Genomic DNA, 23,452 nt, shown 5'->3' on the forward strand with positions numbered 1-23,452 from the left:
CCTCTGATGTTCCTGCCTTGGCACTTCAGCCCTGGCATGGACCAGGGATGGCTTATTTCATTTCTGAATGGGAGATGTCACTGTAGTTGTCTCATTCCCACATCAACACTATACAGAGATGGTCACTGGGTAGAGCCAGACAACTCGACTGTTTATAGGTCACCAGAAAATGGCAAATGTCTCTGATCCTAATGGAAAAACTTGTGTAAAATGCCTCTGCTGGATGCAAGAGACTGGGTGGGACTTTGACAGCACGTGGAGACTCGGCTACCCAGGGACATGAAGTCGGGTGAGGACTCCACAGACTACGTCTTCCAGCCTTCCCTGTGGCTAGAAGTGGCCATATGGCTGGTATCTCACTAACAGAATGTGAATGGAAGCGACAGGTGCCTCTTCCAAATCACTTACTTAAGAGAAAGTTGCCTGCACCTCACTTCCGATCCTCCACGGGTGGGAGCGACGTCAGCTTCAATTATGAAGATGAAGGTGGTTGGAAACGACACAAAGGAACCTGGGGCTTAGAATAACCTATTGGAACAGAGTCACCCTACCAGCCTGGACTGGTGACGCCAAACTGTGAGGAAGGTGAGAAATAAGCCCCGTAGTGGATGTAAGCTTCTGTCGTTTGGGGTCTCCTTGTCACGGCAAATATATCCTCCTTTGTCCCAGCGCATGACATCACAATTCCAGAATGATTTTATAGAAGAACAAATACAAGCACTGCCTCTAGGGGCACCTGGGGGGCTCAGCAGTTGAGCATCTGCCTTCGGCTCAAGGCGAAACCCCGGGGTCCCGGGATCGAGTTCCACATGGAGCCTGCTTCTCCCTCTGCCTGTGTCTCTGCCTCTCTCTGTGTCTCTCATGAATAAATAAGTAAAATCTTAAAAAAAAAAAGCATCGCCTCTAAAGGAATTTGAATTTGAAATTTTAATTCCAGGTACCACAAAATAATTTTTTTTTTTTTTTTTGCAGACATTATTATAAATTCTTAGGTCAGCAGGAGTTTAGTATCTGGGGTATGTCACCAACCTGAAATCACATGTAAGGAAGTCCCAGTTTTATCAAGTATTCAAAGGTAGCCCCAAACGAGTTACATACAGCCTGCTTCTAGATCCTGGTACTTCTGCACCCTCTAGTCTCAAACAGAGACGTTTCTCCTTTGCCGGCTAGAGGAGCGTGTCGGCTCAAAGAGAAAGGAGACTCCTCGTGCCAGGAGGATGCTCTGGCCCTGCAGGCCTAGGGTTACCTCTGGAGACTAGACTTTATATTCTACAGGGAGCAGGGAACAGCTAATTACGGTTTTCGTGGCTGCCATCAATTACCCTTGTTGAAAACTAGCCTCTTGCTCATTATTATTAGCTAAATAGAAGGAATTTAACAATAGTTCCAACACCACGAGCTGCTTTGGACGTCCAAGCACACCGCAGGATTCACGTGCATCTGGGTGTCACACAGCCCACGTCCACACAACCACGGCCATAAAAACACCAGTCAGTTCCATTAGGCTCCAGGTGCCCACAGTGTTATTGCCTGACTGTTGTTCTGTGTTTGCCTTCCTAAGGTTTTCTAAGACAGGCAATCTCTTTTTTTTTTTTTTTTAATTCTGTACCACAACCCCCTTTCTCTCTCTCTCTCTCTTTTTTTTAAGATTTTATTTATTTATTCATGAGACACAGAGAGAAAGAGAGAGAGAGAGAGAGAGAGAGACAGACCCAGGCAGAGGGAGAAGGAGGCTCCATGCAGGGAGCCCGACGTGGGACTCGATCCCGGGACCCCGGGGTCACGACCTGGGCCAAAGGCAGGCGCTAAACCGCTGAGCCACCCAGGGATCCCCCCTAAGACAGGCAATCTCACAAGCAAATATAGGGAGACCGAGGAGCTCTTCAGACTGAGAACATCAAACTAAGTATTTACTTCATATATGCGAAATTATACAAGGACCCTTTTATAGAAGAGAGAACGTGGGAAAAGCTGTAACTGGACCTATAGAGAGGACTGGAGTAGAAGCCCATTCCAGGTCCATTCAGGGAAGGTTTTATAAAGAATATGGGGGTTTACAGGCATGTGGGTTCACTAGGAGAAGGTAAGGGGCTTCCATGCTGTAGTGTATAGTGCAATAAATAATAATAAAAAAGACCCACAGGAGAAGGTGACACCTGAGTGTAGGAGACGTATTCAGACTTAGATCAATACCCCGGAAGAGGGGTGCTCAGGTGGCTCAGGTCACCACTCAAGGTGGGGAGATGGAGCCCAGAGTAGAGCTCCCTGCTCAGCTCAGCAGAGACTCTGCTTTCCCCTCCCTCCCTCTGTATCTCCCCTTGCTCACGCTCTCTCTTTCTCTCTCAAACAAATAAATCTTTAAAAGAAAAAAAAAAAAACGCTGGAAGAAAGCATTGTTATTTGTGATCATATTTATTTATTCATGGAGGAAAAGAAAACCCCAAAAGGGACACTCGAGGTGTCTTATGTGAATTACAGTGGAAAACTTCTATTTGGGATATTTTCAAAGATCAAAGTATTTTGCTTGTTGTTGACAGCGGAGATTCTAGTGTAACCGGGGAGATAAACATCCTTAATACCTTTTCATCTTGCATCTGTTACTGCTTTTTCATTTTTTATTTTATTTTTATTTTTGTTACTGCTTTTTTAAAGCAGGAAACACATATTCTGGTGCCCCTATAAATTTTAGACGACCATTTTCCGAGTCATTCAAATGAAGGCTGATTGAGAGAGCATGAGGCACCTAAAAATGTTGGTGATGAAGTACAGGCCTTAGGCATTCACCATGTCCAGTCAGGAGTTCTGGTATTGTTTATTTTGGGTGCTAGGATTTGACCCACAGAACAGCTATCTGAAACCACGTAATAAAAACCTTTTCCGAAATGGGGTTCCGCCGTATTGGTTTTAGGATCAGATGTCAGTGTTCTTTGATCTTTGTTGCTCAGATGTTCTCATTATGTGGGACAGAATTCAGCAGGTGTTTGGCGGTTTATCCAGTAAAGGGGAAGGTGAGCTGGGATTAAATTGTTATGACATCGCTTTGTTTTAGCCCTGCTGAGTCTCACTGAATTCGGAATAATGGTGTTGCTGCAATAGCAATTTTGCTAAGTACAATAGGACACGGGAAAGCTTGGCTCGCAAACTAATGGGCTGCAGCCACCATCTGTGGGATTGAAACGGAATGCCTCTAAAAGAAATACTCATGAACGTAACTGGCCATCTTGTTGATTAGCTTTCTGGTGGACGGGATTCCAGTCGCCCACGTGAACCAGCACAACCCCTCTCTGGAAGCCAATAAGGAGACGAATAACCATTTGCTCCTGAATAAGCATTTGCCCAAATAGATCCCAATATATCCAAAGCCCCTCTGCAAGAAGCCACTTATAATCAAATTACGTAAAATGTAGGAAATCATATCAACACTTTGCGAACTGTAAATTAAAAGAGAAAAACATAAGTTCTCGCGCCAGCGTTTATAAGGTCATTCTTTTCCCATTCAACGCGTTCCGCTCTATTTCTATGTCCTATACTCTGTGGCCGGGTTAACTGTTAAGCTAGCAAGCTCGAGTTTACGTTCCTTAATTCACCCAAAGGAAAATTTGGGCCTCGGTTGTCAACGCAGCACACAAGATTCTACTTTTAAAGAAAAAAATAAAATAAAATCCGTCTTTGCGAGAGCCCAGGTGCGTCTCCCTGAGTGTGCATGCACGCCTGGCACACGTGGCTCGGAGCCTTCATGAACTGGGAGTAAAACACCTGCACTATCAATGTGTTTACTTTCAACTCCAGAGCTTTACGTTTTTGAGGACACCGGTCTTCACTGAAATCCAGTGAGGGTCGACATTTTAGACGATGAAAAATAATTCTGAACCTCCATGAGCTACGGGAGGGCCGGTGGTCGGGAAGAAGGAAGCGCTCGGAACTCAGCAGCAGCTTCCACATGGACCTCCCTCATCTCTCTTCTCCCTCTTCTCTCTTCTCATCTTGCAGCCCAAGGAAATCCAGGGGATTTTTCTGAGACTGTCAGGTGAGAGGGGCGAGCGCTGGCTCCCTCCCCTGCCCCTCCCCACTGCCTTCAGGTGCCCCCCCCCACCATGCGGGTGGAATAATCGCCCCTTGACCAGGGAGCCCCCATCTCGGCCAGGAGGGAGGTAGGAGCTCAGCACCCCGGGCCCCTCTGCGGCCACGCGCTCTGGCCTGCGCTTTCGACTGTGATGCCGAAATGTCCGCCTTCCCTTGAGTGGGTCACAGTTTTGTTCACTGAATCTCCTGGGAACCTGCCTTATAATTCCCATGCTCCCGGGTTCGCCCCATGTTAGTTCTCGTCTCCCCCGACCCTTCTGGTTCCGCCGCACCAGGAGTAGAAGTCCTGCCTCTGAGCCCCCCGCCAATGGTCGAGGTCCCCTGCGCTGGCTGCAATATTTGCGGTGGCTCTATTCAAGTCGTCCCCCTCGACACACCTTGCTGCCCGACGTCCACGGTGGTGGGAACGTGGTGACTGTCGTCACTCAGGTACTGGACTTGGCTCCTAGTCTAGACTTTCTCAGCGAACTTACGGCCGCTCTGCGCCTTCCTGACGGTGTTCTTTGGTGGTGGGGGAGCGCCAGGCCCCGGCCCGGGTCGGCCCTGCTTCAGGAGAGCTAAATGAATAATGTTCAACGATCCCCATGAAGTGACGATAGGTTGGAATCCTTATGTATGCGATTGGAATTCCGCTGCACTTCCTAATTTTCCAAATGCTGTCTGTCTCCATGTTTTCATTGACGTGCGCATCCTTCCCATCCACCGGTTGAAACCTCTGTCCTCTCTCGATGGCAGCAATTATCCGATGATCATCTTCACGTTCATGTTCTCAGCGGGGCCGATTCCCATCCCATCGTATTGATGGAGACACCAAGCTTCTGTCCTGGACCACGTGTGCCGTCTTCTCTCACTCTAGGTAACTCTCCTGTGCTCAGACAGGACAGGTGCAGCAGTAAAGCTACGAGGCCAGTAGAAAACATAAGTAACTTTCACCCCTGTTTCTTCTATTTCAAGTTTCTGGGACCCACTTTTCCCTTCCTTTCTTCTTCTATCAGATCAAGGATGCAACTGGAGCCAGCCGTCGTCACTTCATTCATAGCTGCCTCGTCACACTCCCCACACTCCCGCTAGTCCTGCAGGCCGGGCAAGATCAGATCCATTTTGCAAATGAGGGAGCTCAGACCTAGAAAGGTCAAGATGATTTTGCCTTCAGCTCTTTGCTGTTCAGGTGCCTTCAAGTGGGCAACAGTGAGGAGTGAGGACTCACCTCAGGGGCCAAGGGCACACAGGGTCGGTCAATGTGGAGCAGAGAGGATCCCAGGGCATTTTAATTTCTGGGTCAGGCAACTGGGCTGAAGAAAAGGCCAATCTCGCTGCTGGAGGCTGGGACCTTGGCCATTAGTCTACTAATGAGGCAGGGCAGGTGAGGGGCAGGGATGGAAAGATGCGCACGTGAAGGGCTGGGATGGCTCATCTCTTGGCTGGCTCTGACCTTTTGCAGAGGACTAGAGAACTCTGTGACCACTAATTGCTTCCTGCCCCGAGGGAGGAGAAGGGAGTGGCAGCCTGCTTAATTTCTGATCCGCTCCTTTTGGATTTGGGACAAATAATCCAACCGGAACTATTCAAAACCAAAAAGAAACACAAAAGAGGGGCTAATGTGTAAAATTCGGATTGCAAGTATCAAAGCAGTATTACTTGTAAATGTGGCTTCTTTACTGTATTCGAATCCGACTGCAGTGGCTTAGGGACCCTACCAAATAGCCCTGTCCCGTTACCCTGCCCATTGATTTAGGAACATGCCATTCTCCCTTCCCCGGGCCTGCTCTACTCCGGCGGCACTGGGGAAAGGCAGGGGTGGGGACACACACACACTTAGCGAGTTTGCATGGCTGGGTCTCCTCTTCCTAGGATGCACCTCACCCTTAGGTGGCCAGGCTTTGCTCCCTGTGGCCTCCATCAAACATGACCTTCCCTGAAAAAGCCTCCCGTGACCATGTGCATCAGAACACACCTTTTCCTGCCCTCCCCTGAGCCCCCCTCCCCTCATCACTGCCTCCCCAGTCCCCCAGCACCCCCCTAGAATGACAGCTCCAGGAGGGCAGGCCCTCTGTTTTGGTCACTGCCATTGGCCCAGCAGCTGGGGGAGCCCCTAGAGAGCAGGGGGTGCTCAAGAAGTTATTTGTTGCATGAATTTATGCTAATTACTTCATGGAATAATCTCACTCACGCTTAACCCTTAATGTATTTGGCTCGATTCTGATGCCTCATTTTATCATACTACATTTTAATAATGCTTTAGCTTGCGGCTTCATAACGTATCTCCTTTGTCATCTTCTTTTCAATTTTAAGTGCCTACAGTGATATAAATAGAATATAAATAAGTGGGATATAAACATGTAAAGAATAAAGAATAAAAAAAAGGATAGGATAGCAAAGTGAGGGCAGCCCGGTTGGCTCAGCGGTTTAGCATCTGCCCTCCGCCCAGGGCCTGATCCTGGAGACCCTGGATCGAGGTCTGCATTGGGCTCCCTGCATGGAGCCTGCTTCTCCCTCTGCCTGTGTTTCTGCCTCTCTCTCTCTGTGTCTCTCACTAATAAAAAAAAAAAAAAAAAAAAAAAAAGAAAAAAGAAAAAAAAAGGATAGCAAAGTGAAGCTTGCAGAGTTAGAAGACAAAATAATTCGTCTTCCGTTAACCAAGCCAGTGGACTCTATTCAGCAAAATAAAAAGAAAAAACACACAAAAAGCAAAACAACAACAACAGAAACACCCCACAACTCCCCCCACCCCCAAAAAAAGCCCTAGACCCCTCTGTAGTTCCATTAGGCCACTGTGGGAAAACGTGGGTTTGAATTCAGCTCCTATTACTTACTGGTTGTCTACTTGGGCAAATGGCTTGATGTTGCGGGTTCCGGCTTCCATCGGGGAAACGGAGGCTATTCTGGTGTTACCTCATGGTAACTAGAGGATGGTCACCGGGAGGCCAGAGGAGGGGTGAAGGGCGCCTGCCACCCTCCGGCCACCACACCCTGCTGTCGGCTCCCCTGGACAGGGGAGCACTTGTGCCAACAGAGTTACGGTGAGGAGACGCCATGTCCAAGGAAGGGCTGAGGGTATCACATCATCACGTAAGTGACCTTCCGTCTTCCTAAGAGGAAGGAAGCTACCCCACACACGATCCTCCCCAACGCTCTTTTAAACACGAACCTCACGTACCCAGCTGGGCTTGGGCCTTGGTGTGAAATGAGCGGGTCAACACAGCCCACATGTATAGACCAAACGGGAGGCACCACCCAGGATCCCTACCACCCCCCGACCACTTTGCCACGCTTTACCCCCCGGTGCACCAGCAGGACCTGCCTATGTAGATGGATGAGCTGGTCTGGCCGGACAACACTGTAAATAACAGCCACCAGGAAAAAAATCCTGAGCAAAATTAATTCTCCACAGCAGAACCGAGCAGGGAAAACAGAACTGTACTTTTCCTGCTTGTGATTTATCACATGTCCCCTCTTAACTCACAACAATGAATCACTGACTTTTCCTCCAGGACTTCATCCTCTCCCTGAGTCTGAGTCTGCACAGATGCACATGCAAGGATGGGACCTGTTTTTCCACTTGGAATTCTCTACGCTGCGCTTTCACATCCTATTCTCCCCAACACTAAGGAGAAGTGTTCAAAGGGGACTTATCCCACGAGACAGTTCCTCCTCACCCCATTCATTCCTGTTTCTTCCAAATCTACAGCTGAGCTTCATTAAGACGCAAATTTCTAACAATGCGATTAGGGCGTAAAATTCATACTCTTCTACAGGACATTTCTATATTCAAAGGTAGATGTCTAACCAGTGATGCCCACTCGTTGAGAAAAAAAATTAAACATGATCAAAAGTGGTCTGTGTTTTGTAGCTGTTGTGCTTTGTAATTCTGGTATTTACGTTTTAAGGCCCATGTTTCACAGGCCTTAGTGCAGCCGCCTTACTCCTAGAGTCGCGTAACATGCTCTCTAGTAATGCGTTCTCTGGAATTCCATCAACTCTTAGCCATGCTTCTATTTATTATTTCACCCTAACTTGCTCAAAGCCAGCCTCTTCTTAGCCCAGTTTCTGCGGATCTCCTTGTTGCTAAATCTGGTGGTTACACTTCTCGGTCCCCAGCTTACGTCACAGCCTTGGCAAGATCTGGCACTACTGACCACACGCTCCTTCTTCTGAAAACGTTTTATCCTCTTGGTCATCACGAGACCCGCCAGTCTTCACATCTTCCCACCACCTCCGTGGCTCTTCTTTCTCAGCGTCTCTTGAAGTCTCTCTTCCATCTGTATCTTACCTAATGGCTCTTCCTCAGGCCCTGTTCCCGGCCGCTCTCTCCTCCCTGTGAACCCTGCTGACGCAGCCTGCCCTACGTCCATGGCTGCTGTAAGCACCCGTGTTAGTCACGTCGTCATTTAAGATCTCTCTCCGCAACTCAGCACCACGCAGTCAACACCTCCTGCCCTTGGCACTTAGATAAGAGCACTTCCATCTTCATGTGCCCCGTGGCGCACATCCACCTTCCACCTCCGCCCTCTCTTCCTTCTGCATCCTTTCCTTCGGTAACTTCCGTGACTCTCCATCCCGTTGTCCAAGCTACGTTTGTGGGGATGATACTAGATTTCCAAGCATGATTCTTAGTATCTACTTTCTTGTCCCTGTTCCTACTGTGGAGCCCTCAGACCATGGTCACCCTCTTCCCTGTTCACTCCCTTGACCTCCTAACTGGCCTCCTGCCTCCTGTCCTGTCCCCATCTAATCCCTTCTTCACTGTGCACCAACAATGCTGTGTCTATTATACAAATCTGATCTTGATACTCACACTGAAAGTCTGACACTCAATATAAAATCATTGGATAGTTTCTCATTAGCCTCAGGACTTTGGTCCCAAATCCAAAGATCAGTTTATATGGCCTCAAAGGACTGGTCCCTCCCTGCCTTTTTGGCCTTCTCTCTTTCTTCCTGACACTTTTTCTCTTCTTTTCCCCACACGTAGCCTTCTAAGCTTCAGTCTTTCTGAAAATCTTCCAGTCCTCTAACGCTATTTCTACGCCTGGTAGGCCCTTGTCCCGGTACAATTCTTACTCCTCCCTCGCCTCCCTGGTTCGCTCCTATGCATCTGTCAGCTGTCACTGGAGTGTCACTTCCTCCAGGAAGTCTTCATGGGGCCGCGTGCCCTGCTATGCCATCTCCTGTCTGAACCTCCCACTCCTGCCTCATCCTACCGCTTTAACCACCCGAGGCCTTGCAAGCCATGTCAGCTCTGTGTGCCCCGGGGTGGTGTCTGACCTGTTTGTGGTGGATCGCCTGTGTCTTGTGTAGTACATCACACATAACAGGTGCTCAAAAATATTTGTGGAAACACTGATAACAGAAAGGATAAAATCTAGTTGTCAAGTTCTCATTGACGTTGTGGCATGTCTGTCTACTTTCTGAAAACATGAGCAACAGAACCTTTACTATCTTTAGGCAGAAGTTGGAAGAATGCTCATCTTAAAAAGAAAAAAAACCAACAGCAAAACCCAATAGTTATGGAGTATCGTGTGTGGGTACTGTGCAAGGTGCTTCGCACACCCCGTCATCTTGTTGCCACCATGATCTATGAGGTGGGAGCCATTATTTTCTCCACATTACAGATGAAGAAAATAAGGCAAAAGGAGATCAACAATTTGGCCAAAGTCAGTTGGCAGAGTCAAGATTATATGAAAGCCCCAAGGCTCCCCACCAAAAAAAAACCCCAAAAAACAAACAAAAAAACCCAACGCATCCAACAAAATGGATAAATGTGTTCAACAAAATGTATGGAATACTTGTTTTGTGTAAAGTACCATGAGGGATGCATCCACACAATCCCTGCGCCACTTAACTCCAGTGAAAATAACCAGAAACGTTCAAGAGTGGTACTGTTTTGCATTTGGCCAGTTATTACCATCAGCCTGGCAAGAAATATGCTATATTACAAAAAGAATGTGATTTGGCACACCAGAAAACTTTCCAGCTTTTCTGCACCAGATACTGTAATTTCATTATTTAGCATAAAATGTGAATGCTCAGGTTCATTAACAGTCAAATCCAGATGCAAATGCAAATCACGAAATATAATGGAAAACCAAATAGCAGATTCTCATTATCTGCCTTTTGTTAAAATCTATGCCAGCGCTCTCCTCTGTAAACAAGTACCGAATTACAGTATTTTAGGCCTGATAGAAACCTAGAAATTATTTACTTCAATTCTCCCCCAAGTATTCTTAAGCTTCGGGTCCAAAGGAAAATAAGTAGTAAGCGTAAGAGATCGCCAGGACTCAGGCGGACTGGTCGGCAGGATCTACAAAAGCTGAACCTGTACCTATCCTGAGGCCCAGCATTACGACTCCAAGAAATATACTCAATAGAAATGCTTTTATTTTTTTCAGCAAATTATATAGATGATCGTGCTAACAGCATATTGTTTTTTGCAATAACTCCATACTGGAATCAGCCTCGTGAACATCAGTAGTAGACCGGGCAACCCTGTCCTGAAGAAAACGAAGTACAGCCACATACAACCACGTGGCTAAATCTCAAAAACACGATGCTGAGCAGAGGAAGTCATAATTTTGTCATGGTTTTGCTCATACAAATTTACTCAAAAAACCGTCCAGCCTAATCCACGATGTCAAAAGTAAGAAGAACGGTTCCAGGTTCGGGGGCACTGGGGAGTGATCAACTCGAAGCGGACGGAGGGGTGTGGGCTGACATGCTGGTGATTCCTGCCTCTCCCTCCGAGTGCTGATGACACAGGTACGTTCGCTTTGCGACAATCCACTGAGCTGCCTACTTAGCAGGTGCATCTTTTTCCGTATGTATATTTCAGTAGAAATCACACCCTTTTCCCCCCAAAAGGAGACACTTTGGCACTTCCTGTTATCCGTCTCCTCCGTTATCAAGAAAAATCTCAGACACAATGGGAAACACTTGTCAGTGTTGCAAATCTTAATTCTGCTAAAACTAACATTTGCTTCAGTCCTGTCAACAAAAATAAATATTTCAATATTGAACACGTTTGCTAAAGAAACAAATGTGTTTGATGAGAAGACAAAAAAAAAAAAAACAGTATTTCCTTTGGCAAGCATTTGTTGGATTGGAGGTAGCAAATGTAAAACTTCCAACTTCTTATTGAATTTGCTTACAACGCTCAGTTTACTCAAGACTCAGGATTTTTGAGGAGTTGTATTTTTAAAAAAACAAACCGTAGGGATAAAAATAATTGTAATGGAAATAAAAAAGACTGGATTTCTAAACTGTTGCTCTGGCTTGGTCCCAGCTACGTGCAGTTGTGTAATGTCTGGCACATAACAAGCGTTCAAAAAATATTTGCTATATGAATAAAAGTCTAGTACACTGGACACTCGTTAGACTACTTCTCATCAATCTTTGTCACACAGAGGTACAATGAGTGTTTTTAAAATACCTGGTAAAAGGAAATTACCTATACCTCGTTACTATTTTAGTAGACATATGATAGAGAATGATGGCCGAAAAAAATAAATCTCCATCATAGTGCTAATTACTATTATCTACAAAATACCTGTAAATGATAGAGCATTGCTAAATGATTTATGAGGCAATGAATCATTTAAAATAAAGACGTTTTATTAAAGAAAAACTCAAAAGTCGTTAAGACCTTAGGAAAATGAACAAAAAGATCTCCTCCCACCAACTGCGTTTAGGGAAAAAAATTGAGAGTAGTCTCACTCTCCCTGGAAGTAATCATATATTAAAGTGGTGTCAAGAAAACCTTAGAAATTATTAGCTTTCAGAAAAAAAAAAAACACTTACAATTTATATTTTCTACTTTTAAGTAGTATATTCTTACTACGACTCTAAAATCTGTCCAAACTCCCATTAACATTTTCAAAGAAAGTTCTCCAGTTCTTACCAAACAGAAATAAATAATATCTGACAACAGCATTAGGGAGCATAAACATAAAATTACCTGTTATTAAAAACTGAGCACATTTTTCTCAAAGAAATATATTGCTCAGCTGTAAAATAGTATGTTTGCCATTCACACTAATGTTTCAACATTATGGTTCAATCTTCTAAAAAGCTGACGTGGAAAATAATGGTGTAATAAACTAATTCATCATAATGTGCAAAAGAAACCGCTGGAATAAATTGTAATAACCTTTCAAAAACTAGCAGCTTTTAAAAGTATTAATTTCTACTCCAGATAATTGGAAAGGACACCTGGGTGGGTAGGCAATATTTTTTATGGGATTGCTCTGTCAGGAGCTCAGATTGTCTCTGGACTCAGCAATGATCATTTAGCACTAAATGACAGTGAATCTTGCAAATAGGTCTTCCTAGATGGTGTTTGCCATAAATTACCAAAGTCGACTCCCCTCAAGGTCAGCCAGATGAGAGGGCAGGTATCAAGCGGCCTTCGTGGGGACCCGGAGTGGTCCTCGGGTTTCTCATAAATGGACAATAGTTGTGTTGGCTGCCATAAAATCAACTTAATGGACTGACAACATAAATTACCATCAAACTTTGACAACCGCCGTCCCTAGAAAACAGCGGAAGAATGCTTTTATACCAAAGCCGAAGAAAATGGATAACAAAATGCTCTGCTCTGTACAAGATCGTAAATATTTTTAACAATTCTAAGTGGGGAATGAATTAATATTAGAAGCTACAGGACGTTTTACTTGAGGCATTAAAAACAGCATCCAAGTCATATTAAAACGACACCTGCTGTTTGCCTGCACCGGGTCTTTCACTAAACCTAGGTAACTAGAAAGATTATCGATGTCTTTCTAGTTTTATTCATCTCTGTAGTCCACTGGACGCACCGGGAAGATAGATTCTTGAGCCCCCACACCATTTTGGATGAATCATCAATTCACTTTGCCTACGGCTCAGTTTTTCCTTTTGTAAACGTAAAACCATGACTATACGAGGACATTTCCAAGAGCTACTAGGATTAACCCTAGTAGGAAGGCCCCAAGTCAACCCTAAACTACTAGAGAATCCTATTAATATATTTGTGAAAATAATGTACTCTGGACAATCATTTAACGACTTCTGAAAGTCAATTTGGTAAAAAAGAAAAAAATACAATGGCTGAACTAAGAAAATTAGAATTTTGGGGGTAAATTAAATATCATCGTCTAGCTGGGTTTTGATTACTCGTCTAATTATGCTCCCATCCTGTAACTGCAGTCATCATGGTTAGTAGTGGTGGTGGTGGTAGTGCAACATGAAGCCACAATTACCCTCCCAGGCATTTTTATGATAGTATTTTTTTTTTATCTCTTGGAATTCCGGACTTCACTGCGGATTTTGCCAGAAGAAAGGCTACAGTGAACCAAAACAAGATGTTGCTGGCATGCAGTAGTGTCTCCGGCCATCAGTGCTATGTGTCATGTCCGTGAGCTCCATATATTTTGTAAACTTAACTTCCCAAACCGGATACAAAGGCAGCATGTCTTGTGTCTTTCTCTCCCACATCCGGTCATCACCCTCTCTCCTTTCTTTCTCTGCACCATGTCCTGCATTTATTCTTTCCCTCTCTCTCATCGTCACCTCCGTCTAGAACCTCGTCACCTTAGAACCGAATTACTGCAGGGGTTTTTCTGCTCCTCTTCTCCTTCCACCAGTCCATCTGGCCCACTCCTGCCAAATCAATCTTTTTTAAAGCACCATGTTAGTCATGTCATTCTTCTACTAAAAAATTTTCAGAGAGTCCCCATCACCTGGAGACCAAAGGCCAGAGTCGTTAGCTAAAAATCAAAGCCTTTGGCTATCCGGCCTCACCTCCTTTCCTAACCTCCTCTCTTCCAGTCCCTCTGCACAAACCTGCAGGATAATAAATGCACCTGCTGCTTGGCCACGTTCACCACAGCGCCTGCCTGGAGGGCACCATCCATCCTGCCTGCCTAGCTAGTTGCCTTCCTTCTGTGACGCCTTTTTCACGACTTCAACCCATAGTCAGCACCTCCAGCCATGAGCCTGGAGCACTCATTTTTAAAATTATTATTAAAATGATTAATTTCACTCTTGCAACATGGGTTAACTTCAGTTTTCATTGCTTAGCGGTTTCCATGTCTTTTCCCCTTAATTAATTTGTAAAGTTCTTTAAGGGTAGGGGTGTTTGTGTTCTTATTATCTGCCTATCTCCCTAGCGTGAAGGTCTGAAAATAGTCAGCAATCAGTAGACACTTGTTTAACGGATGAGCGCAAAACGCCTCTCTCGACTTCTTGCAAGATTAGCACGAAAGCTGCTCCGGTGTGTTTGCAGCTCGTGGTGTTCCAGAACAGCCATTTCTGTATGCGAGGCAGCTTTCCTGAACCTAATAAATCTGTTTTAATTTTTAAGTTCGTACTGAAATTCTAGATCACGAAATACAAGCTGAGCACACGAGGCTTATAAGGCTAAAATATGACTTTGATGTAAACTCGGGCGCCACAGGATAAACACAAAACAGTGCATATGCGTTGAATTAATGCTGATTTTCTGAAAGTCCCTTACCAGCAGTAATCTCTAAATAAAACTAAAGTCATTCTTCGAATCAATTCCGAGAAACAAAGAGAAGTATGCAGCAGGGCAGAGTCTTTATCTTATAGATCAGAAATCTATGTCAGCTGGTAACGTTCTGCAGAAAGAATATATGGATTTGGGAACTCCTCGAGACCTGGGCTGGCAACTCCGTTCTGCTGCTGGGGTCAGTGACTCAACGCCTCTGAACTCTAAAATTCTCGCAAGGCAAATGAAAATATTAATACCCAATTCGCTTGAAAACCCTGAGACGAACGAACCCCCTACGAACTCTCGATGAGGTCAGTGAAGCCAAGGGCGCCGTGTGGCACCTGCCCCAGGCCTGGCACCTGGATAAATGACAGCTACCATTATCATTGTTGTTTGGAGAGTTTTTCTTTTTTTTACTCCTTACGTCCTCTCTGTTTACTCCTTACGTCCTCTCTGTTTAATATGGCTTCCCTAATAGTTAAAGAGCATGAGGACAGGAGCCTAAGACACCCGGGTTTACACCGGGGCACTAGGTTACGCGTCTACTAATCTATTGCTAACAGATCTGAGCCCCCGCTAAGTGGATCTACGAAGAAAACAAGACCTCGCAGAGCCATTCTGAAGACCAAAGCGATCTATTTCACAAAGTGTCTAGCCCGGAACAAGCTCTCTGTAACGGCAGACACGGACTCTTACGAGTCTTCTCTCCGATGCGCTCCTGCTCTGTATTAGAAAATCCACATTCATGAATTTTTTTTTTAAGTAGAAGTAGGAAAATTTTCCTCCGTATACTTCACTACTTTGCAGAAAAACATAATTTCATATTAAAGATATCAATATTAATGTCTCATGAATACATTATATATAAATCTCTTAAATAATATTTGTATAATGACTTATAGTTTACAGAAACCCGTATATTTTGAGACTACGCTCTAAAAACGTTCCCCAAAGTAGCCGCTCCTTGCCGTGATTACTCCCATCACTGTTCTGACAACGCGCTCTGTCATCAAGATGTTTAATAATGAACAACGATGATAAACTTCAAATATTAAGGCGGTTACTTAAAATGTTCAATGTGCTAATAATGAAGGTTAATAAATGTGTTACTGTCACAGGCCTATATTTTTAGAAATACTTGGCAGCTGAAACGGGTTAGATGAGCCTGAACCATTGGTCGCAGATGCTCCATCTCAGCCGTGGAGGCTTCCCCCAGGCAGGCTTCAGCGAAGACACTTCCAGAAATGCTCTTGTAATTTCTCTGACTCCTTGAAATATTTATATATTAAATATTGACCCTTTCATATTTAAAGGGTCAGTTCGGTGGCCTGTTGTCACTGAGGTTAAAATACAATAAAAAAAAATCTGGTAGGTGGTTTCTGGAACTTACCATGTAAAGAGATGAAAAGAATGCGGGTGACTTTCTTAATCGAAATACATGGATTCGATCAGATGCTGAGATGAAGGGTTTATTCTCTCAGCTCACTAGGACTGCAGTTAAATGCCGAGGACCGGAAAGCACCTCCTGCAGACTGAGTTGTGTTACTGGCACAGAAACTTCACTGATGCTTAAGACTCATCAACAACATTTCCTACGTGTACAAGGTCAGAAGCAGACATCAGGGGGATCCCTGGGTGGCGCAGCGGTTTGGCGCCTGCCTTTGGCCCAGGGCGCGATCCTGGAGTCCCAGGATCGAGTCCCACATCGGGCTCCTGGCATGGAGCCTCCTTCTCCCTCCTCCTGTGTCTCTGAGCCTCTCTGTCTCTCTCTATGTCTATCATAAATAAATAAATAAATCTTAAAAAAAAAAAAAAAAAAAGCAGACATCAGCCACAACCTGAAGTGCCATTAATTGCTCTGATAAACTTTTGGATAGATCATTCCAAGAAGCAGCAGCCCGGCCCCCACTGAGGCACCCAGGGTGTGTTTCCGGGACACCCGGACTCTGAGACCCGAGGGTGTAAGGGCAGCATCACTCTTCACCCTCCAGTGAGGAGCCTCGACAGTCGTGCCTGGGACAAGGTACACGGCTCCGGGTGCCACACTCCTCACTGCTGCCGTGTTATCCTCCATCCCGTCCGTCCTTGGTTTCGTGACCAGGGCCCATTACACCCACAGGATGTGACCTCTTACAGGGGTGACCGCCTCTTAGTAACTGGTGACTGCACAGCCCTGGATAGGCGCGAGCTCTAGAGCGCTCTTGTCTAGATCTGCTTCCAAAGTCCCTCCACGGGCACGGCCTCGGCTTGTTTTGGAGCCTTCTTCTTTCACTGCCTCTACCTTCCTCCTGTTACCTGCTAGGGATATCAGACCGTTTGGGGGGGGTCTCGAGACTGTTCCAGTGTTTATTTTTTTACCAGACCCATTAACCATCACCGATGTTTACAGCGTCAGTGATAATTTCAAAGCAGTTTTACCTGCAACGTATTTTGGTCTTCGTGACAAGGGGACATGAGACGAGGAAGAGGCATGCAAAGGTTATAGGACGCGCCCGAGTCACCTGAAGCTGGTGTCCAAACAGACTCTGAATTGGGGCTCACTTCACCCCCGTTCCTATTTCATCATTTGTTGGTCTTTGGATCAGGCTGGTGTTGGGAATTCTTTTCTCACCAGCTATGTGATTTTTGAATATATTGGTGTTAAACCCTGAATTTTTGACTTCCTTGTTGGTAAACGGAGGATCCCAATGCCTACCTCGTAGGGTTACCTTGATGACGAAATGAAACGGTACACAGAAAGTAAAAAACCTAGAATTAAGGAAGCGTTTAAAAATGTTGGTCCCCCCAGTCCCCTCCTGGGGAGTCTCCATGTAAAGGAACTTGCCCTAGGTCTGCGGAGCTTACCTGAAGTTACTCTGATTCCGTGGTGGGCCGGGGGGACTGAGCATATTACTGTATCACCGGGGCCCCAACATTTCATTAAACCCCGCAAGCGTTTATCAGTCCTCTACTAGACCTCAGCACGGTGCTAAGTTCTACAGATGCGCACATGAAGCAGCGGCAGCCAAGGAATTTTGGCAGCAACAAGAACCAGTCTTGATTTCCTAGAAAATAAAGATATTCCAAGAGGGGCCCGTCTGCCAAGTTTAACCTGGGCCTTTTGAAAATTCTCCCAAATAATTCCAAATGGAAAAAAAGGACTTAAGAGCTTGTAGGTGCTACAGTTTGCTCTTGCATGGCATGGCACGCTCTGCCAAACCCCAAAGTCTTATTTTCCTAGGCAGCGATTGCTGCATCCAGACCATATCATGACGTGGGGTGAGGGAAGGAACATGGAAGAGCCAGTCTCAGAGGGGCCCAGGGGCGAAAGGATCATAAATGCGTGCGGAGTTTCGGCTTGGTTTCCAGGACTTGAGTCACCAAGGTTATAAGATACCTTGGGGGCAACACTACCCATTTGGTATTTTCTCTATCCTCCTTCAGTGCCTGGGAACAGAAATATTTGTTGGGTTGAGTTTTAGCCTCTGCGTCAAACCTCACAGACAGACAGACAGACGCGGTGATTATGATCCCACTGCATCTGGATGAGCCCTTCATAAGAAGGGTCTTTATAGTCACCTAGAGCATCTTGAAAAGACTTTTCAAGCTCAAATCTACTGAAATCTCAGCATGCTTTGGTTTAAACTATACACCTCACCGTCAGCCACGGGAACTAGTGTGTGAGGCAAGTGCAGCAGGAGACAGCCCGGGGTTTGGGGTCGGACACGTTGGCTGCCGTCCTGCCTCTTCTTGTGATTTCAGGCAACAACCCAACCTCTTAGGGCCACAGACCTCCTGTTTTTAGAATGGGTATGATAGGATCTATCTCATAGCATTACCAGAAAACCTGCCTGAGATGGACCGTTACATAAATACACAGTAATACATAGGTCACAATTTTTGAGCGTTCAGTAAGTATTAGGCTATTCCAAGCACTTTTCACTTAACTGATTTAAGCTTTACCATAATTCAAGGGGATGGATGTATTATTATTCCCATTTTAGAGATAAGGAAATTAAGGCACAGAAAGTATTTTTAAAGACCTTGCCATGGGGGTGCCTGCGGGGGCTCAGCGGTTGACCACCTGCCTTTGGCCCCCGGGATCGAGTCCCACATCGGGGTCCCCGCGGGGAGCCTGCGTCTCCCTCTGCCTGTGTCTCTGCCTCTCTCTCTGGGTCTCTCATGAATAAATAAAATCTTTTAAAAAAATGAATAAATAAATAAAATCTTTAAAAACACACACTTTGCCACAGTCGTTTACTAGCTGCTGAGCAGGAACTCAAACTCAGAGTCTGTTAGTCTCGCTCCAGATCTGCGTTCCCGACCGTCTTGCTTTGGGGCCTTGCTCTGTCATCGCAGCTCACTACATGCCCACTGCTGCACACCCTGGATTGCAGTATATAAAAAAAAAAAATGCAACAGATCCCACCTTTCCAGAAATAAAAGAGTTACACCGAGGACACAGGGCACGTGCATATGGAGACACAAAGTGCTACTCCTTAAAGTCGTTAAATGTCAGAGGCGGGTGTAACCACAAGTTCTACAGCAGGTTGGGAGGAAGGACATATTTGGGATGGAGAATCGGCACGATTTTGTAATGTAGGTGGAACTGGACTTAGGCCTTGGAGGAAAAACAGAACTAAAACCAGCTAGGAGGATTCGGGGAAGTTATTTCAGATCGTCGGCACAGCAAGGACGAAGCTTTCTGCGTCCAGGAGAGAAGGCTCGGAGGCAGTGGGGAAGGTTTCTACAGGGGAACACTGAAACTGGGGAACGGGAGGCCGTTTAAAGCCGTCTGTGCAGCGTCTGAGAAGCCCGGAGAGGAGCGAGGGCCTCCTGTGGGACGGCCACCGGGGGTTCCTGTGGGTCTGTGCCATGCCAGCCACGGGCGCTTGCAGGAGGCTGACGAGGTGGCAGGGCAAGGACACGCGGGGTGGGGGCACCGCGGGGTGGGGATCGGAGCGCACGCGGGAGGGCACACGTACCTACATTCAGACACGTCTCGGCGGCCCGCGAGGATTATCTGGTTGGTGGATATTCCATGGCCCACTCACCACCGCCTGTCCCCGTGGCTTCTTCTCTGCTTCTTAGCACCTGGCGGTGGAGATGGAGACAGAGTGGTTTCCCAGTTAGTCTTTTGTTTCATTTTGATTATTATTTTGCTGCTCCTAAGTAGCTATGGTTAAAGATGTGTTACGAGAAGAAGCAGAAGTATTTCAGATGCTCAGAACATTTCTTTCTCTGTCCTTCCTTCCTTCCTTCCTTCCTTCCTTCCTTCCTTCCTTCCATCCATCCATCCGTCTCTTTCTTTCTTATATGGTACTCCCAGGGCTTTTATTACACAATTTGCCGATGAGCAGCAGAGCTCACATGTGAGCCTAACCCTGGCATATGTCATCATTCATCCCCTTTGATCAGAGACGGGGGCTACGCACATGCACTTTCAGGTAATGCTTCCTGCAGCAGAACCTCGTGCTGACCGTGCTGCTGCTGGAGTTTTTAGGTGAGAGGGGTTCGATGTACTCTCTGCACACTGCGTATCTCCAGTCTGCCCTTACGGCCGTATGGCGATTATCCACATCGATCACGTTTACCTTTGCTACCACTTTGATATATTAAGTGCTTGCTGCTTCTTCCTAAGTTGAAGACAGAACACCAGGAGACCTGAGTGATTCTTTAGCTGCGGGGTACACCTGTGGCTCTAACGCTAAAGCACCATATTAGAGAGAGAGAAGGAAAGAAAGAAGAAGGAAAAAAAGAAAGAAGGAAGGAAAGAAAGAAAGAAAAAAGAGAGAAGGAAAGAAAGAAGAAAATGAAAAAAAATTAAAAAAAAGAATAAAATAGGTTTGCAATATCCAAGTCTTTTTCTTTTATTTTTTTAAAGATTTTATTTATTCATGAGAGACACAGAAAGAGAGAGAGGCAGAGACACAGGCAGAGGGAGAAGCAGGCTCCATGCAGGGAGCCCGATGTGGGACTCGATCCCGGGACCCCGGGGGTCACACCCTGAGCCAAAGGCGGAGCTAAACCACTGAGCCACCCACACTGCCCCAAGTCTTTTTCTTTAAAGTAATATTTCATCGTTTTTTTTTTTTTCCAGGCTATTATTAAGCACATATAATGACATCTAAATAGATTATAGGAGCCAGGTCCCAACACATCATTATCACTAGTATATATTTGCTGATAGCAGACGTAAAGATTATCCTGGTCCAAAATGGCCAGGATATTCGTCTTTTACGCAGGTCCCTCATATGCAAATGCACTTAGAGTGTCACACATACAGAGATGCTTTTTTTAAAAAAAAATTATATATTTATTTGAGAGAGAGAGAGAGAGAAAAAGAGAGAGAGAGAGAGGAGCGAGCATGCAGGGAGAGGGGCAGAGAGAAGGAGAGGGAATCCGAAGAAGACTCCCTGCAGAGCGCAGAGCCCACAAAGGGGCTTGATCCCAGGACCCTGAGACCATGACCTGGGCCGAGATCAAGAGTCCGACGCTTAACCGCCTACGCCACCCGTGCGCACGGCCCCACTTTCTTCCAAGAGAAAGAAAAGACCTTAAAATTGTATATGCTGGGCGGCCTGGGTGGCTCGGCGGCTTAGCGCTGCCTTCAGCCCAGGGAGTGACCCCGGGGTCCCGGGATCGAGTCCCGCGTCGAGCTCCCTGCATGGAGCCTGCTTCTCCCTCTGTCTGGGTCTCTGCCTCTCTCTCTCTCTCTCTCTCTCTCTCTCGGTCTCTCATGAATAAATAAATAAAATATTTTTTTAAAAAGTTGTATACACTTGGCTAACAGCCAGCTGCCGACCCTCCCGTCTCCTCCAACACCCTTTCACACGTCGCTTCCAGTTCTTCCACCTGCTCCTCGTGCATTGCCCCCTCACTATCCCAACACTGCCCAGACGGTTCCAGAGAAGCCGGAGAGGCAGCAGGAATAAGCCCACACACTCGGTTCCAGGAGGCACGCGTGAATGATGCTGTGCCCCCGTCGGCCTGCACGCTGGACCCACCGCGCGGGAGAACCCCCGCACGCTCCCCACGCCCACGGACCTCCGCGTGAGACAACGCGACAAAAGCCACCACCTCTCTGCTTCTCAATTTGTTTGAGAAGCGAGAATTATTTGTAAAGTTCCCAAATAAACAGAAATCATTGCAATTATGAATAATTAAAATGCTGAACTCAAGAGGGCACTCAACATTCGTCACGCCGCGGAACCCATCCCCTAAGGGTAGTACCTTCAATTAGTTCGGGGCTATGACAAGAAAAATGTGACAATCGGTAATTGCAGGTATTTAGCACAAGGAACAAAACAAGCTAACTTGCTTTTAGGTCACCTCTCTCTCAGCCAGCAGAGGCACTGCTCTCGTCTGGATTTTTAAGGTCTATACTAACCCCAGGAAACAGAAACGCAAGAGAGAGCAGGATGGCAAGAAAAACACGCCGCCCCCACGGGGCGAAGGCGAGGCTCGTGGGCTTTATTCAGCATCTGGGAAAGGTTCAAGTAGAAGGTGTCACGCACAATAAGTAGCTTTAAAAGATAATCTTTTGAAGGATATTTTGTAAGATTTATCAATCTTTTTACTCAACCTACAAATATTGACTAAGCACTTGCCGGGTTATGGTTCACGCTAAGTGATAGTTCCATCGCACTATAAAAACCAGCCAATGGTTATTTTTTTTTTTTTTGACTCTATACAAATTACCAGAGAGAAGTTTGAACAGAGCGATATATTCTTATCTTCTTACAAATATAAAGTTTGGTGTATAGATAGCTGCTACCTAGAAAATGAAGCTATTATTATTATTATTATTATTAATGCATTATTCTGCATTACTCTTGAAGTTGTACTAAATTATTTTAATTAAAAAATGTCACAAACTATTCAGCTCTTTTCCTCAGCGCCTCATCCATAAAAAGTAGATTTTTTTTCTTACAAAAGATACCCATTTTTTTTGGTAGTGACAAGTGTTATTCCCGTTATCAGAATTTTTCTGAGATGTTTTTCTGAGATATAGACCCCAAATAGTAAGTCAAGTTGGAAGTGGTTCAGAAAATAGTAACTGCAGTTTTGTGTCTAAGAGGCTATAGCAAAGCAGACTTTTTTGCTCCAATTCAATTTCCAATTGACAACAATGACCTAAGGAAGAGTTATCTTTTACTAGCTGCCACTTTGGAAAGATACATTTTGCCTTTCATTTAAGTAGAGGAAAGAATTCATTAGAAATGTGATGCAAGTCCTCTCAGAATGATAAATCTCAAGTTACTGATTCCACTTTTAATGATTAGTTGCCTGAGTCTTGTATTTAATTAAAATGGTTATTTTAAATGCTTATATTTAATTTACACATAATTAGCTAAACCTCAATGTTACTGCTTCATCCATTTTGAAATTAATTAATTTATAAAATAGCTCAAAAAGCGCTGTAAAATTTTAATATTAATATAAATCAGGGGCAGTCCCGGTGGCTCAGCGGTTTAGTGCCTGCCTTCGGCCCAGGGCGTGATCCTAGAGTCCCGGGATCGAGTCCCGCGTCGGGCTCCCTGCATGGAGCCTGCTTCTCCCTCGGCCTGTGTCGCTGTGTCTCTCTCATGAATAAATAAATAAAATATTAAAAAAAAAGATAAATCAGGATTCCTTTGTATCTTGTGTTGGTTTCAGTTGTAACTCCTAATGAGCCAGTTGCAGTAGGTGTGACTCTAGGCTATCTCGATGGGCTAATAGGTAGTAGAATCCAATATTGATGCGTCATTGATGTTTCCTTTGTACATACGATGCATGCTTCAACCTCTTAGGTAACAACAGTCTATACAGTCAAGGATCTGATTGCTCTGACTATAAAGGGAACTAAATTTTATAGACTGATTTTTGTTTTTTGGTTTATTATTTTTTTAAATTTTGGTTTTCATA

General features: G+C 45.4%; 1 protein-coding gene across 8 annotated transcripts in view; it reads right to left on the bottom strand.

Annotated features, from left to right (window-relative positions):
* Nucleotides 1-23,452, bottom strand: part of HS3ST5 (heparan sulfate-glucosamine 3-sulfotransferase 5) — a 251,137-nt gene that overhangs the window by 78,737 nt on the left and 148,948 nt on the right. For 7 of the 8 annotated variants that reach the window (XM_038555004.1, XM_038555006.1, XM_038555002.1 and 4 more), the window contains one exon: nt 19,531-19,639. The gene's annotated coding sequence lies outside the window, so the exon portion shown is untranslated. The remainder of the gene's footprint in view (nt 1-19,530; nt 19,640-23,452) is intronic. The other variant, XM_038555009.1, reaches the window with a different exon arrangement.

This window comes from Canis lupus, chromosome 12 (genome assembly GCF_011100685.1).
Source record: "Canis lupus familiaris isolate Mischka breed German Shepherd chromosome 12, alternate assembly UU_Cfam_GSD_1.0, whole genome shotgun sequence".
In the NCBI taxonomy this organism is placed as follows: Eukaryota; Metazoa; Chordata; class Mammalia; order Carnivora; family Canidae; genus Canis; species Canis lupus.